Source organism: Chrysemys picta, unplaced genomic scaffold (assembly GCF_011386835.1).
Source record: "Chrysemys picta bellii isolate R12L10 unplaced genomic scaffold, ASM1138683v2 scaf100, whole genome shotgun sequence".
Classification (NCBI taxonomy): Eukaryota; Metazoa; Chordata; order Testudines; family Emydidae; genus Chrysemys; species Chrysemys picta.
In genome coordinates this window covers 85,001-92,500 of record NW_027052807.1, presented here as the reverse complement: position 1 = coordinate 92,500, position 7,500 = coordinate 85,001, and the positions used below count along the sequence as shown (strand labels likewise).

Here is a 7,500-nt window from a genome sequence, read left to right as displayed (position 1 = left end):
AACCCGTTCGATTCCACGGGTTGACCTGGTGCCCGGGAGGGGACTCTGAAAATTTTTCAGCCCTTTCGACTCGGGGTTGACCTGGTGGCCGAGAGGGGACTCGCACGGCAGGCAAGCCGCCCTGGGCTCACCCTCCCCGGCCGCAGCGAGGGACTGCCACCCGGCCGACTGGATCGGGCCCCTGGAAGTCTGGAAAAAAGAATGGAACCTGACGCCTCCGAGGAGGGGGCGCCCAGGGAAGGAGGGAGATCCGGGTTGACCTGGTGACCGGACGGGAAAGAGGCCACCGGGCGTCCCCCCCCCTTAAAACCTAGGGGTTGACCTGGTGGCCGGAAAGCGAACCGGCCAGCAGGTGAACCCTTTCGATTCCACGGGTTGACCTGGTGGCCGGAAAGCGAACCGGCCAGCAGGTGAACCCGTTCGATTCCACGGGTTGACCTGGTGCCCGGGAGGGGACTCTGAAAATTTTTCAGCCCTTTCGACTCGGGGTTGACCTGGTGGCCGAGAGGGGACTCGCACGGCAGGCAAGCCGCCCTGGGCTGACCCTCCCCGGCCGCAGCGAGGGACTGCCTCCCGGCCGACAGGATCGGGCCCCTGGAAGTCTGGGGGGGGGGGAAATCGCCCCACGCCTCCGAGGAGGGCTGCCCGGGCGGGCCTGGCCCCGGAGCTCGAAAAAAAAAAAAGGATCGGGCCCACTAGAGACATGGACCAGGCCGCCCTGGGCTCACCCTCCCCGGCCGCAGCGAGGGACTGCCTCCCGGCCGACTGGATCGGGCCCCTGGAAGTCTGGAAAAAAGACTGGAACCTGACGCCTCCGAGGAGGGGGCGCCCAGGGAAGGAGGGAGATCCGGGTTGACCTGGTGACCGGACGGGAAAGAGGCCACCGGGCGTCCCCCCCCTTAAAACCTAGGGGTTGACCTGGTGGCCGGAAAGCGAACCGGCCAGCAGGTGAACCCTTTCGATTCCACGGGTTGACCTGGTGCCCGGGAAGCGAACCGGCCAGCAGGTGAACCCGTTCGATTCCACGGGTTGACCTGGTGCCCGGGAGGGGACTCTGAAAATTTTTCAGCCCTTTCGACTCGGGGTTGACCTGGTGGCCGAGAGGGGACTCGCACGGCAGGCAAGCCGCCCTGGGCTCACCCTCCCCGGCCGCAGCGAGGGACTGCCACCCGGCCGACTGGATCGGGCCCCTGGAAGTCTGGAAAAAAGAATGGAACCTGACGCCTCCGAGGAGGGGGCGCCCAGGGAAGGAGGGAGATCCGGGTTGACCTGGTGACCGGACGGGAAAGAGGCCACCGGGCGTCCCCCCCCCTTAAAACCTAGGGGTTGACCTGGTGGCCGGAAAGCGAACCGGCCAGCAGGTGAACCCTTTCGATTCCACGGGTTGACCTGGTGGCCGGAAAGCGAACCGGCCAGCAGGTGAACCCGTTCGATTCCACGGGTTGACCTGGTGCCCGGGAGGGGACTCTGAAAATTTTTCAGCCCTTTCGACTCGGGGTTGACCTGGTGGCCGAGAGGGGACTCGCACGGCAGGCAAGCCGCCCTGGGCTGACCCTCCCCGGCCGCAGCGAGGGACTGCCTCCCGGCCGACAGGATCGGGCCCCTGGAAGTCTGGGGGCGGGGGGAAATCGCCCCACGCCTCCGAGGAGGGCTGCCCGGGCGGGCCTGGCCCCGGAGCTCGAAAAAAAAAAAAAGGATCGGGCCCACTAGAGACATGGACCAGGCCGCCCTGGGCTCACCCTCCCCGGCCGCAGCGAGGGACTGCCTCCCGGCCGACTGGATCGGGCCCCTGGAAGTCTGGAAAAAAGACTGGAACCTGACGCCTCCGAGGAGGGGGCGCCCAGGGAAGGAGGGAGATCCGGGTTGACCTGGTGACCGGACGGGAAAGAGGCCACCGGGCGTCCCCCCCCTTAAAACCTAGGGGTTGACCTGGTGGCCGGAAAGCGAACCGGCCAGCAGGTGAACCCTTTCGATTCCACGGGTTGACCTGGTGCCCGGGAAGCGAACCGGCCAGCAGGTGAACCCGTTCGATTCCACGGGTTGACCTGGTGCCCGGGAGGGGACTCTGAAAATTTTTCAGCCCTTTCGACTCGGGGTTGACCTGGTGGCCGAGAGGGGACTCGCACGGCAGGCAAGCCGCCCTGGGCTCACCCTCCCCGGCCGCAGCGAGGGACTGCCACCCGGCCGACTGGATCGGGCCCCTGGAAGTCTGGAAAAAAGAATGGAACCTGACGCCTCCGAGGAGGGGGCGCCCAGGGAAGGAGGGAGATCCGGGTTGACCTGGTGACCGGACGGGAAAGAGGCCACCGGGCGTCCCCCCCCCTTAAAACCTAGGGGTTGACCTGGTGGCCGGAAAGCGAACCGGCCAGCAGGTGAACCCTTTCGATTCCACGGGTTGACCTGGTGGCCGGAAAGCGAACCGGCCAGCAGGTGAACCCGTTCGATTCCACGGGTTGACCTGGTGCCCGGGAGGGGACTCAGAAAATTTTTCAGCCCTTTCGACTCGGGGTTGACCTGGTGGCCGAGAGGGGACTCGCACGGCAGGCAAGCCGCCCTGGGCTGACCCTCCCCGGCCGCAGCGAGGGACTGCCTCCCGGCCGACAGGATCGGGCCCCTGGAAGTCTGGGGGCGGGGGGAAATCGCCCCACGCCTCCGAGGAGGGCTGCCCGGGCGGGCCTGGCCCCGGAGCTCGAAAAAAAAAAAAAGGATCGGGCCCACTAGAGACATGGACCAGGCCGCCCTGGGCTCACCCTCCCCGGCCGCAGCGAGGGACTGCCTCCCGGCCGACTGGATCGGGCCCCTGGAAGTCTGGGGGGGGGGGGGGGAATGGAACCTGACGCCTCCGAGGAGGGGACGCCCAGGGAAGGAGGGAGATCCGGGTTGACCTGGTGACCGGACGGGAAAGAGGCCACCGGGCGTGCCCCCGTTAAAACCCCTAGGGGTTGACCTGGTGGCCGGAAAGCAAACCGGCCAGCAGGTGAACCCTTTCGATTCCACGGGTTGACCTGGTGCCCGGGAAGCGAACCGGCCAGCAGGTGAACCCGTCCGATTCCACGGGTTGACCTGGTGCCCGGGAGGGGACTCTGAAAATTTTTCAGCCCTTTCGACTCGGGGTTGACCTGGTGGCCGAGAGGGGCCTCGCACGGCAGGCAAGCCGCCCTGGGCTCACCCTCCCCGGCCGCAGCGAGGGACTGCCCCTCCCCACCCCCCGGCTGACAGGATCGGGCGCACTGGAAGTCCGGGACAGTATTTTCCCCGACGCCGGGGAGGGCGGGCGGAGGGGCTCTGGCGGCCAGCCCGGGCCCCGGAGCTCGAAAAGGAAAAAAGGACCGGGCCCGCGAGAGACGGGGGCCCTGCCGCAGGGGGGGGGGCAGTCCGACCGGGGCTCACCGTGCGGCAGGCCCGGGCGTCGGCAGGGGAAAGCGGGCGAGGAGGCGCGGGGCCGGGTGCCTACGGCCATACCGGACCGAACGCCCCCGATCCCGTCCGATCTCGGAAGGTAAACCGTCCCGGGCCTGGCTAGTACTTGGATGGGTGACCGCCTGGGAATCCCAGGTGCCGTAGGCAGCTTTTCCCGGTCCGAGTCAGCTCTCTCTCCTTTTCTGGGGGGGAAGGAGAGGGGGGGACGGGCCGGAAAGCCCCTCGTCGCTCCTGCCGAGTCGGAGGTCGCGGCCGCAGGTCACGGGTCTGGGCGCCTGGGGTCCGGCTCCCCACCCACCCGGCTTCCTCCGCGGAGGACCCCCCCCGGGGCCACCGAAGCCGCTGGGGGAGACCCCGGGCATGGGGCGGACTGGCCCGGACCCTCCCGGCCGCCGGCCCGCAGGTCCGCCCCGAATCCCCCCCCGCGGCCACCCAGGCCAGGCCTGGCCAGGCGGGACGGACGGCGGGTGTCCAGCGCCCAGCGGCTTCCTCCAGCGGGGACCCACGGACCCCAAAGCCGCAGGGGGAGGCCCCGGGCCCGGGACGGACTCGCTCGGACCCCCTGCGCCCGGCCGCCGGCCCGCGGGACCGCCCCGAATCCCCCCGCGGCCACCCAGGCCAGGCCTGGCCAGGCGGGACGGACGGCGGGTGTCCAGCGCCCAGCGGCTTCCTCCAGCGGGGACCCACGGACCCCAAAGCCGCAGGGGGAGGCCCCGGGCCCGGGCCCGACTCGCTCGGCCCCCCCGCCTCCCCTGCGCCCGGCCCCCGGCCCGCGGGACCGCCCCGAATCCCCCCGCGGCCACCCAGGCCAGGCCTGGCCAGGCGGGACGGACGGCGGGTGTCCAGCGCCCAGCGGCTTCCTCCAGCGGGGACCCACGGACCCCAAAGCCGCAGGGGGAGGCCCCGGGCCCGGGCCCGACTCGCTCGGCCCCCCCGCCTCCCCTGCGCCCGGCCCCCGGCCCGCGGGACCGCCCCGAATCCCCCCGCGGCCACCCAGGCCAGGCCTGGCCTGGCGGGACGGACGGCGGGTGTCCAGCTCCCAGTGGCTTCCTCCAGCGGGGACCCACGGACCCCAAAGCCGCAGGGGGAGGCCCCGGGCCCGGGACGGACTCGCTCGGCCCCCCCGCCTCCCCTGCGCCCGGCCCCCGGCCCGCGGGACCGCCCCGAATCCCCCCGCGGCCATCCAGGCCAGGCCTGGCCTGGCGGGCCGGTGTGCGGCTCCCCCGGGCTTCCTCCCCCGACGACCCGCGCCCCCCTGAGCCGCAGGCGGAGACCCCGGCCCCGGGGCGGACCGGCCCGGGCTCGCTCGAGCCCCCTGCGCCCGGCCCGCAGGACCGCCCCCCCGAATCCCCCGGGAGAGGCCCGGCCTGCACGCCACTGACGACCCGCGGCCCCCAAAGTCGCAGGAGGCGCCCCCCCCCGGTTAGCCCCGTCTCGCTCCGCGCCCCCCGCCCCTCGCTGCCGGGACCGGGCGCCGCCCCAGAGTCAGCCGCAGCCGGCCGGCCTGAGAGCTGCCCTCCTGTGGACGACGGTGAGTTTACCTTGATACTAACCGGCCGTCAGCCAGGTCAACCCCATTGCTAGACTGGGGTGGACCTGGTGGCCGAGTGGGGACTTGGAACATTTGACAGCTGCTTCCCGGGGCTTGACCGGTTGTCCTGAACGCCCCCCACCCCCAGCCCCAGCCCCCGGCTCCTGCTCCCCTCTCCCCAGCCTCGGTGCTCCGCTCCCTGCCTCGGAGGCTGCCTCTCTGCGGCGCCTGCATCGCCTCCGAGGACGCGCACCCTCCGGAGGCTGGACGTAAACCCACCACTGCCGCTGACCCGGCTCTCCGAGGGACGACTGTGAGGCCTCCCCCCCCCCCCCACCCCCGGACCGCCCTGGGGACGACTGCTAAGCCTCCCCCACCGGACCGCCCGGGGCAAGACTGCTAAGCCTCCCTCCCACACACACACACACACACTGTCGGGGGAGGACTATTAAGCTTTCCCCCTGGAGCGCCCGGGGCGGACGACTGTTAAGCCTGCCCCCGGAGTCCTCGGGGGAGGACTATTAAGCTTTCCCCCCTGGAGCGCCCGGGGGGGGACGACTATTAAGCCTGGCCCCCGGAGTCCTCGGGGGACGACTATTAAGCCTCCCCCGGACTGGCCGGGGGGCGACTATTAAGCCTCCCCCGGACCTGCTCCGTCTCGACTATTAAGCCCCCCTCTGTGGTCCTCAAGACCACTGCCGTGCTGCCCTCGGAGTGGGGTGACACCCGGGCCGGAAAGCAAACCGGCCACCAGGTCAACCCGTCGAATCCAATGGGTTGACCTGGTGGCCGGAAAGCAAACCAGCCGCCAGGTCAACCCGTCGAAACCAATGGGTTGACCTGGTGGCCGGAAAGCAAAACGGCCGCCAGGTCAACCCAGTAGATTCAGCGGGTTGACCTGGTGGCCGAACGGGGACTTTGAAAATTTGACAGCCGCTTCCCGGGGGTTGACCTGTTGTCCCGGTGGGGACTTTGAACATTTGACAGCCGCCTCCCAGGGCTTGACCTATTGTCCCGGTGGGGACTTTGAGAATTTTACAGCCGCTTCCCGGGGCTTGACCTGGTGGCCGAGTGGGGACGTTGAACATTTGACAGCCGCTTCCAGGGGGTTGACCTGTTGTCCTGAACGCCCCCCACCTCCCCCCCGGCTCCTGCTCCCCACTCCCCAGCCTCGGTGCTCCGCTCCCTGCCTCGGAGGCTGCCTCTCTGCGGCGGCTGCATCGCGTCCGAGGACGCTCACCCTCCGGAGGCTGGACGTAAAGCCTGACACCCGCCACCGCCGCCGACACGGCTCTCGGAGGGACGACTCTGAGGCCTCCCCCCACCCCCGGACCGCCCTGGGGACGACTGCTAAGCCTCCCCCCCGCCCACACCCACACCCACACTGTCGGGGGATGACTCTTAAGCCTCTCCCAGACTGCCTGGGGAACGACTATTAAGCCTGCCCCCCGGAGCACTCGGGGGACGACTATTAAGCCTCCCGCGGACTGCCCGGGGGATGACTATTAAGCCTCCCCTGGAACGACTATTAAGCCTCCCCCGGACTGGCCGGGGGGCGACTATTAAGCCTATCCTCGGGGGAGGACTATTAAGCTTTCCCCCTGGAGCGCCCGGGGGGACGACTATTAAGCCTGGCCCCCGGAGTCCTCGGGGGACGACTATTAAGCCTCCCCCGGACCTGCTCCCTCTCGACTATTAAGCCCCCCCTCTGCGGTCCTCAGCACCACTGCCGCGCTGCCCTGGGAGTGGGGTGACATCCGGTCCGGAAAGCAAACCGGCCACCAGGTCAACCCGTCGAATCCAATGGGTTGACCTGGTGGCCGGAAAGCAAACCGGTCGCCAGGTCAACCCGTCGAATCCAATGGGTTGACCTGGTGGCCGGAAAGCAAACCGGCCGCCAGGTCAACCCAGTAGATTCAGCGGGTTGACCTGGTGGCCGAACGGGGACTTTGAAAATTTGACAGCCGCTTCCCGGGGGTTGACCTGTTGTCCCGGTGGGGACTTTGAACATTTGACAGCCGCCTCCCAGGGCTTGACCTGTTGTCCCGGGGGGGACTTTGAACATTTGACAGCCGCTTCCCGGGGCTTGATCGGTTGTCCTGAACGCCCCCCCCACCCACCCACCCCAGCCCCCGGCTCCTGCTCCCCTCTCCCCAGCCTCGGTGCTCCGCTCCTTGCCTCAGAGGCTGCCTCTCTGCGGCAGCTGCATCCCGTCCGAGGACGCTCACCCTCCGGAGGCTGGACGTAAAGCCTGACACCCGCCACCGCCGCCGACCCGGCTCTCCGAGGGACGACTCTGAGGCCTCCCCCCACCCCCCGGACCGCCCTGATGACGACTGCTAAGCCTCCCCCACCGGACCGCCCGGGGGAAGACTGCGACGCCTCCCGCCAGGCCCCCACCCAGCCTGGGGGAAGACTGCTAAGCCTCCCCCCCCACACACACACACACACTGTCGGGGGATGACGATTAAGCCTCTCCCGGACTGCCCGGGGGACGACTATTAAGCCTCCCCTGGAACCACTATTAAGCCTGCCCCCGGAGTCCTCGG

General features: G+C 69.5%; 1 non-coding gene across 1 annotated transcript; it reads left to right on the top strand.

Annotated features, from left to right (window-relative positions):
• The first annotated feature begins 3,448 nt into the window (after positions 1-3,448).
• On the top strand, positions 3,449-3,567 carry LOC135978035 (5S ribosomal RNA). Its single transcript, XR_010595464.1, has one exon. It is a non-coding gene; the product is annotated as a 5S ribosomal RNA (ribosomal RNA).
• The last annotated feature ends 3,933 nt before the right edge of the window (positions 3,568-7,500 follow it).